The following is a 10,078-nucleotide window of genomic DNA, read 5'->3' as shown; positions in this document are numbered from 1 at the left end:
TTAATCAACCTTCTCTTTATATGAAATTCAAAAATTTCAAAATAGTGACAAATCAAATCATGCCACTTGGCGTGATTTCATTGGTCAAAAAATGCTCTTTAATTTTGGTTTATTTCTTAATTCTTATCTTGCCCACCAAGATTTGTTAGACTATAGTACCCGCACGCACACCTTAATTAAATTACTCTCGTATCACTGAAACATCTTGGATTTTGACCCTTAGAAAATTTTCTGAAAATCCATTCTTTGGACCCAATACAACTCATGGGTACGAGTCCTGTCGTATGCTGACCAGTGTTAGTTGGTGGGATGGTTTTGGTCACTGGAATCGGTACGACTTAGAGGTATGAGTCGCAAGGTTTGGTACGAGTCGTATCAAGGACTCGCATGACGGGCAGTATTTGGACCTCCTGGTATTTTATTCTGCCAGGGATACGGGTTATGGATACATATCATATATTGTGGTTATGATTTGGTTGGATGAGTCATAGACTGTAAAGTGTGTGTAATACCCCGTATTAGACTTAGCTCCGTTCAGCTCATAGTGCATGCATAAGAGACTTAAAACCTGAAAATTTAACTACGTGTTGGGGACTTAGTTTTATTTTGGCTTCTTAACTTCCATGATTTATAAAGTGACCTCCAGATCCCGAGACGTAAGTTTTTAAGTTACTTCATATTCAGGGCTGTAAGTAGCATGTTTTGAAAAAGTTTTGGATTTTTCAAATGAGGATTGAGTTGTGTTTGGATTTCAATTTCAGCAGTTCAACGCGATTGCACCGTATCGCAGTGGAATAGCGATGACATCATTGGCACGTCGTAGTGATGGCCTAATCGACGTCCCAGTTATGAATTTAAATTTGTAGAAGGGCAGTCTTATCTTTTCCCATCACCCCAAACCGTATTAACATGGGATTTGGCTTCAGTTAAGGCATATTATGCTCAAAATCCCCAATTTTACTCTCAAATAAACCCTAAGCTCTTTCCTAGTTCATCAAATTAAACTCCCTTTCTTTCAAGATAAATCAAGAAAATAAGTTCCCAAATTCAAGAATCTCTAAGGAAACTTAAGGAATTGTATTTATTTTCAAGGATTTAAGCTTTTAAGGTATGTTAGATGTTCATTCATTGGTCCTTTGCACCCATGGAGTCAAAGAACTCATTTTCAAGATTAAAGTTATGATTTTTACTTGTTATTATGAGTTATCTTCATAAATCTATTATGATCTTTGATTTCAAATTATGTTTATCATGTGGTTTTGTTGAAAATTAGCCTTGACACGTTTGAATGGTTCTTGTTCACTTGTTAAATCTTAAATACATAATTTTAGTATGTAGTTATGCTATTATTACATGTTTAAGCTATTTCTATGCTTAAGCCTATGAATTTCAACCCTTTGATGAAATGCTTAAATTATTTGGGTTTTTGAATAAGGACTACTTATTATGTTTTCGAAGCTTCAGTATGTTCCTATTGTTATTGTTATTGAGTCCTGGGGGTTATGAATACCCAAAATTTAGCTGTTTACCTAGTTTTTTCCTGTATCTACAGAATGATTTCAATTCTACTATAAGCAATATCATTCAGTTAGTAATATGGTTAGTTATGAGTCTAATTAAGCTCAGCTCAGTCCAGTAATCAGTGTCTTTCAGTTGGGAGTAAAGACTTAGCACTGAGTGAAAGTAGGGATGACGTCTCCCCCGTCAGTAGGCATAAGGCACTTGTCTCCCCCGTCAGTTGGCATGATACGTTAGTAGAAGTCCCTAGGTTCCAGACCTATGGCGCCATTATAGACTTTGGGGGGTCCTTCGTTATTTAGGCATGGCACCCTCGTCCTTTAGTATATCATATTAGTGGATCTACATAGCTAATATTAGTACCCGTGGCACAGTACTAACACCCTTCCAACAGGGGTTATAGGTTGGACCCTGATAGTACATTGGGAATGTCGGTTATAGCTTGCTCCCATAGTCTCAGGCCAGTCTCAGTTCAAAAGTCAGTTCAGATTTACTTGACCACATCATACAGTTATCAGTTATTTAATTATCAGATTTTAGTATTTCAGTTTACAGACTACTTCAGTACCATGTTATATGCGTGGTCATCCATTCTCATATTTTACAGCTTTCACGCATACTATACATCAGCTATTTTATGCTATTCATTCAGTCTGTTATTATTCATGAACATGAGCCCATGCATATCAGCCTAACCTCATCTAGCATACCAATACATTCAAAGCACTGACCACATACTCGTTTTTTGTGCTATGATGTCTCATATAATAGGTTCGAACGCTTAGGTTCCCGATCGAACTTAGATATTCTAGCACATTAGCAGCAGCAACAACATTGGTGAGTCCTCATATTTTGAGAATCGATTATGTTTATTTCAGTGTTTTCAGTTTAGTAGTAATATGGAGTTAGTTGGGGCCTATCCCATCAACTCTTATTCAGTTAGTTTTAGAAGCTTTCAAACACTTTAGACAGTCAGTCAGTTTGCCATTACTTTTATCAGTTTTCAGATAGTTATTTTCTAGTAGTTATTTTTAGACTTATGATTTCGAAATGTTTTAGTATTTAAAACCTTATGGAATATTCAATTATTCTGCACATGTGTATTTTATTATTATTCTTCAGTGCTCAATACAGGTACTAGCCCATGGGTTAACTTGTGGTCTTTTGAGACTGTAAGCATCATGTGGCATCTAGAGTGTATTTATGGGACACTGCAGTATTTTATCTAAGGGTTGAGTCTTGGATACAAGTGGTGGATACCAATCGTATAGGAAAGTACGACTCATATGGGTCAGTCGTATCCTTGTGACGGGGTTTTAAGGGATTTAAGTGGGGTTATTCTGGACATTTATCTACTTACCCTAATTAAGACCCATGAATTCTAATTGACTTAGGAGGTTATTTACCCTATTATTATATTTATTAATACTTAGAAACTATTTTAAAATATCTCATAATTCTCTCAAGAGCTTTTGGGGTGAGAAGGCTAGGGTCTTATGTTACAGATTGCTTTAGGGCTTTTCTTGGTGATTTCATTCCATCAATTCTTTGGTATAAGGTATGATTCTCTTTCCTCATTGTAATTTCAACAAAAGTCATGGTTTATATGATTGATTTCATGGTTTTACTATTTCATGATTATGGTTTTCAAATACTATTGGGGGTTTTGATATTGAATGCTTGGTCATGGTTTCCTATGGTTTTTAATTATATTTTGGTATGCAATAATGGTGGTTTTGGATAATTGAATTGCATGGTAATAGCTTAATGGTCTTTGGAATTGGTTTTGGTTATATTATGCCCCCAAGGTATTTGATAAAATGCTTATACAGATATGTTTATTGCATTAACTTTTTTTAATGGAACTTTTGCATGTTTTAAACTGGATAAATGATTTATGCATTGTTTAAAAGGTTTGAAAAGGCTAAAGGCTAAATGGTTATACTTGTGGAGAACATAGAAGTCTCCCAAGTGGATTTAATATAGTATATGGAAGGGCATCTAAGATCCCCTTAACTTAAATGGTTTGGCTATGGATATTACTTGCAAGTAAGGGGTAGTATGACAATGCCACAAAATATTGTCCTTGATTAATAAATGGTAAATGGATTGTTTGGACATAGTTTTAATTGGGCATTAATAACGAGGTATGCAGCTAAGCCGTAGAAGCTGGCAGTCTTGGGGGAATCAAAATCGAAAACTCATATTTATTGATATGAGGGGTCTTGATGACCATATGCATGTGTCAAATTTTATATTGGGGGATTTACTAGTCATCCCATGGAATATTCCCTGGTCGTTTGGCTGCATGTAGCTGAACCCATAAGGCACGTGGGTGGTTAGGACGACAAAGCTACACAGCCCAAGTAAAGGTTAAGTGAATGCTAAACCCGATCCCCTTTCCCAGCACCTATATATGTATGCTTGTATGCATTATGGATGGTTTTACTTAGTTTTATAACTGACATTATTTTATTCTTATCCTGATATTCATGCTAGCGGTCATTCGCTAACCTCATCTACTGGCGACTGTATGCACACGCTATATAGAAATCATCCATTCTATTCCTCCTATTTAGCATGCAGATTCAATGTCAATATTTGGACTGAAGTGGTGAGCTTCCATCCTTTTAGGAGGCATCATTTCATGTTCTGGATTTATGTATACACTTTTCTTTTATTTTGGATGTTGGTTTTGGCCATGGTTGGGGGTATGTCCCAACTAAATTTCTTTACTCTTTTGGTTAGAGTCTTTGTGGTACTTTTAAGGGTTGGTATGGGAGGGATCAATAGAGGTATCAACCTTAATATAGGTATTGATATTGAGGCTGGCATCATCGAACATGATTTCTCACTGTTCTATCTTAGTATATTTTGGGATTGATTTTCATATTATGTTTTGGTATTCGCTTTGGTTCATGGTCTATGGTTTGGTTTGGTATGGTTGGGCGGTTAGTGCGGTATGGTTGGACTCGATTGGGTAGTTCACGATCATGACCCTATCCTAGAGTCTTAATGAGAATGATAACACTATCTTGTTATATTTTTGAAATTCAACCCATCTAACGATGGATATAGGTGGTTAGGTTGGGTAACAAGGGGCGGTCCGCGGTCCTATTTGGACTTAGGATGCCCATTATGATAAGGCTCGAGTTAGGTTATGTCTAGTTGGTATCAGAGTCTAGGTTCATGGTCAATTGGGAAGTTCACAAAGCCATGTCGAGTAGAGTCTCTTTTAGGGGTGTGAAGCACGCCACACTCATAAGAGAGAGACTGCAAGACATTTAGAAATATTTTACTTTCTTGGTATTCTATCTTCAAGCTTGAATTCTCAATCCTGGAATCTCCTCTAATCCTTATTTATTCATCTTTCAGATCATGCCTCCTAGATCTAGAAAATAAGAAAATTCTTCCACCCCATCTAAGATAATGCTGAAGGGGTACGTCCAATGTTTGGAGTATATCTTCGATCTCATGGTCCTATTCCTGATAGTTTTGGAGTTCCTCCTATTCTGGATAGTTCTCCTCAGGTCCCTTAGGGTAACGTCACGAATGCATAATTTAGTAAGTCTATTCATATTATTGTTTAATTTGTTGCTGCTCAGGCTCAGTGGGGTGCGACTAGTGCTTTGTCTGCTGAGGCCACAAGGGTTGGTCAATTTATGAATATGGGTTCTCCAATATTTACTGGGTAAAGGTGGAGGAGTATCCATAAGGCTTCTTAGATGAGATGGAAAAGATCTTTTGGGTTATGCAAGCTACTAATATAGAGGGGGTTAACTTTGCTGCTTATCAGCCCAAGGATGTTTCTTATTAGTGGTGTGAAAATGGGATGGGGATAAAGGTGATATGGAAGAGGAAGGGTTGTGGGAGGCCTTTTCTAATGTCTTCTTGGACCAGTTCTTTCCTCAAGAGTTGAGAAAAGCAAAATAGAGGAGTTTGTGAACCTCAGGCAGGGAGGATGTCTGTAAAGGAATATCATTTAAAGTTCCATTAGCTATCAAGGTACGATCCTGATATGAGATCAAGAATGAGGAATTTCACTTCTAGGTTAAAAGAGATTTGATTCTGGAGAGCAAAATTGTCTTGCTGATTAAAAATTTAAACATCTCGAGGTTGACTATTCATATGCAGCAGGTTGAGAATAAAAAGAGGAAGCAGGTGGAGTTTGGGGATAGGCATGGAAAGAAGAGTAGGTTTTTTTATCAAGGAGGTACTCAATCTCTGGGTGGTAGGGATGGTGGCAGAAAAAAATGGGGGAGTTCAGGCTCCTTTTCTGTTAGTGCTCCTTATCAGTCGAGAAACAGGTGTCATCAAGGTGGTGATAATTCTCGGGCACAGGTTGCCCAGTCTTAGGCGAGCAGAGGTCAGTCAGTTTCTTCATGTCCTTATTATCGATTTGTGGTCGTCTGTATCGGGGTTATTGCGAGAAAAAAAGGGACATGTGCTTCAAGTGTGTCCAGGTAGGCCATTGGATTAGGGATTGTCTGGTCAATAAGGTTGCTACGGGGGTGAATAAGATTCTTGTCACTTTGTCTTCTACTCCTGGTTCTAGTGTTGGTCAGAACATGTTGTATGCTTTGGCATCCCAATAGGAATCCAAGGCATCACCTGATGTCATTACTAGTATGTTATAACTTTTCTCCCATGATGTATATTGTTTGCTTGATATGGGGTTCACTCTATCTGATGTGACTCTATATGTGGTTGTGTCTTTCGGTTTTGATCCATAACTTATCTCTGATCTTTTTTCTATTTCTACCTCGATAGGTGGCTCAATTATTGCAAAGAAAGTCTATAGGGTGTGTGTGGTAGTTGTTGGTAGCAAGCAGACCTTGGTAGATCTACTTGAGTTGGATATGGTAGATTTTGATATAATTCTAGGTATGGATTGGTTGCATTCTTGTTATGCATTTGTGGATTGTCAGGCCTGTAGGGTTATCTTTAAGTTTCTTGATGAACCAGTTATAGAATGGGAAGATAGTTTCTTAGCTCCTAGGGGAAGTTTTATTTCTTATCTTAGACCTCAGAGGTTAATATTTAAGGGTTGTCTTTATCACTTGGTCCGGGTTAAAGATTCTATCTCGGAAGGTCCTTCTCAGTCCTTGTGGTTACTAAATTTGCAGAGGTCTTTCTGGATGATTTTCCTGGTGTTTCTTCAGATAGGGAAATAGAGTTTGGTATTGATTTTCTTTTGGACACTTGTCCAATTATTATTTCTCTGTATAGAATGGCTTCGGCTGAGTTGAGGAAACTCAAGCAGCAACTTAAAGATCTTCTGGATAAGGGGTTCATTCATCTTGGTGTTTGTCCATGGGGTGCACCAGTGTTGTTTTTGCACAAGAAGGTTGGTTCCCTTCGAATGTGCATTGACTACAGGTAGTTGAACAAGGTAAAGGTTAAGAATAAGTATCCTCTTCCCCCTTTAGATGATTTGTTTGACAAATTACAGGGTGCCATGCTCTTCTCTAAGATAGATCTTCAGTCGGGTACCATCAACTTAAGATTAGGGAGGTGGATACCCCTAAGATAACTTTTTATACTCGGTATGGGCATTTTGAGTTCTTGTTGATGTCATTTGGGTTGACTAATGCTCCAGTAGCATTTATTGACTTGATGAATAGGGTATTCAGGCAATAAATGGATCTCTTCGTCATTGTATTTATTATTGACATTCTAATTTATTCATAGAGTGAGGTGGACCATGCTAATTACCTCCGTGTAGTGTTGCGGACCTTAAAGGAACAACAGTTATCTGCCAAGCTCTCTAAGTGTAAGTCCTGGTTGAACGCTGTTAGTTTCTTAGGTCATGTTATTTCTAGTAAAAGGATCATGGTGGATTCACAGTAGGTTGCTGTGTTAAAGAGGTGGCCTAGGCCTATGACTCTATCTGATATTAAGATCTTTTTGGGTTTAGCCGGGTATTATAAGCGATTTGTGGAAAGCTTTTTATTTGATAGCTTCTACTTTGACTAAGTTGACTCAAAAGAAGGTTAATTTTCTTGGTCAGATGCTTGTGAAGGGAGTTTTGAGAAGTTGAAGGATAAGTTGACTTCAGCTCTAATCCTGACCTTCCTGGAAGGTAATGCTAGGTTTGTGGTTTATTGTGATGTATCTCGAGTAGGGCTTGGTTGTGTTCTGATGCAGCATGGGAAGGTGATTTCCCATGCTTCTAGGCAGTTGAAGGTACATGCGAGGAATTATCCTATTCATGATTTGGAGTTTTTATGTTTGCTTTAGAAATATGACGACATTATTTGTATGGTGTTCACGTGGATATCTTTTCTGATCATAAGAGTCTTCAGTACCTGTTCACTCAGAAAGAGCTTAATCTCAAGAAGAGGAGATGGATTGAGCTTCTCAAGGGTTATGATATGAGTATTCACTACCACCCAGATAATGCTAATGTGGTTGCTGATGCTCTTAGCAGGTTATCCATGGGGAGTTTGACTCACGTGGAGGGAGGCAAGCGGGAATTGGTTAAGGATATTCACCGCTTGGCTAATCTTGGAGTTCGTCACTTGGACTCTAAGGATACTGGTTGGATGGTGAAGGAAGTGGTTTGGTTATCTCTTGGTGCAGAGATTAAAGAGAAGCAAGTGCTAGATCTTATCTTGATGAAAAATCTAGAGTGAAGTTAGTAGGCAAAAAGTAGTGGTGTTTGAGATCAGTGGTGATGGTACTTTACGATGGTACTTTAGCAGGTTATCCATGGGGAGTTTGACTCACGTGGAGGGAGGCAAGCGGGAATTGGTTAAGGATATTCACCACTTGGCTAATCTTGGAGTTCGTCACTTGGACTCTAAGGATACTGGTTGGATGGTGAAGAAAGTGGTTTGGTTATCTCTTGGTGCAGAGATTAAAGAGAAGCAAGTGCTAGATCTTATCTTGATGAAAAATCTAGAGTGAAGTTAGTAGGCAAAAAGTAGTGGTGTTTGAGATCAGTGGTGATGGTACTTTACGATACGAAGGAAGGTTGTGTGTTTCTGATGTCGACGAGCTATGGTAAAGGGTTTTGGCTGAGGCAAATGAGTCATGCTATGTTGTTCATCCTAGCTCGTCTAAGATGTATCATGATCTCTAGGAGATCTACTGGTGGAATGGCATGAAGAGGGATGTGGCTGATTATGTGGTCAAGTGCATGGTATGTCAACAGGTTAAGGTTGAGAACATGATGCCAGGAGGGTTGTATCAAGAAATTAACTTGCCCGAACGGAAGTGGGAAGTGATAAATATGGATTTTGTTACCGCTCTTCCTCAGTCTCAAAATCAGTATGATTCAATTTGGGTCATCGTGGATAGGATGACCAAGTTTGTGCATTTCTTGACAGTGTGGACTACTTTTTCGATAGAGGATTATGTGCGATTGTATCTGTAGGAGGTTGTAAAGCTGCATGGGGTATCTGTTTTGATTATCTTTGATCGTGGTATGCAGTTTACGTCTCATTTCTGGCGGTCTTTTAAGACAGAGTTGGGGACTAAGGTTAGTCTGAGTACTACTTTTCATCCATAGTTGGATAGGTAAGAGGAGAGAACTATTTAGACATTGGCATATATGATTTGGGCCTGTGTGATTGACTATGGTGGCAAATAGGTTGAGTATATACCTTTGGTAGAGTTTGCTTACAACAATAGCTATCATTCGAGTATTGGTATAGCTCCTTTTGAGGCATTGTATGGTAGGAAGTATAGATCTCCTAATGGGTGGTTTGAGCTTGAAGAAGTGGACACGTTTGGTTTGGATTTGGTTTATCAGGTGATAGAGAAGGTCAAGGTGATTTGAGATAAGCTTAAAGCTGCCCAAAGTCGCCAAAAGTCCTATGTAGATTTTAGACGCAGAGACTTTGAGATTGAGGTCAGGGATAGGGTGTTCCTCAAGGTGTCTCCCTTGAAGGGAGTGTTGCGGTTTGTCAAAGGGAAAACTCAGTCCTCGGTTCATTGGTCCTTATGTGATTTTGCGGAGAGTTGGTTGTGTTACTTATGAGTTGGAGTTGCCATCTCGCTTAAGTGTGGTTCATTTGGTCTTTCATGTTTCTATGTTGAGGAGGTGTCTTGGTGATCCTTCTTTGATTGTTTCTTTGAAAGGATTGGATATTTTAGATTCTCTGTCTTATGAAGAGGTCCCGATTGAGATATTAGATAGGCAAGTTTATCAGTTGTGGACCAAGGATGTGTCTTCGGTTAAGGTTCTATGGCAGAACCATAAGGTGGAAGAAGCTACTTGGGAAGCGGAAGAGGACATGAATTTCAAGTATCCACATTTGTTTTCTGCTCCTGGGATTCGTACGGAAGGTATGTGTCTTGAACAAATCTTTATTTTCTGAGTTTGTTAAAGGAAAGATTAACATCTTTGCCTCTTTTTTTTCAAACTTTGTTGAAGGGATGTTTGATAATGATAATGACTTTGTGTGTGGTTACCCTTACATTGTCCGTCATTCAGGGATAAATTTCGTAGTGGGTGAGACTGGAACATCCTGGGTTTTACCCCTTAAAAAATTTCATGAAAATCCATACTCCGGACCTAATGTGACTCATGGATACAAGCCGTTTACTGGGGTAT

Source organism: Capsicum annuum, chromosome 10 (assembly GCF_002878395.1).
Source record: "Capsicum annuum cultivar UCD-10X-F1 chromosome 10, UCD10Xv1.1, whole genome shotgun sequence".
NCBI classification, from domain to species: Eukaryota; Viridiplantae; Streptophyta; class Magnoliopsida; order Solanales; family Solanaceae; genus Capsicum; species Capsicum annuum.
The sequence above is the reverse complement of the archived record's forward strand: the minus strand, read 5'-3'. Positions refer to the sequence as shown.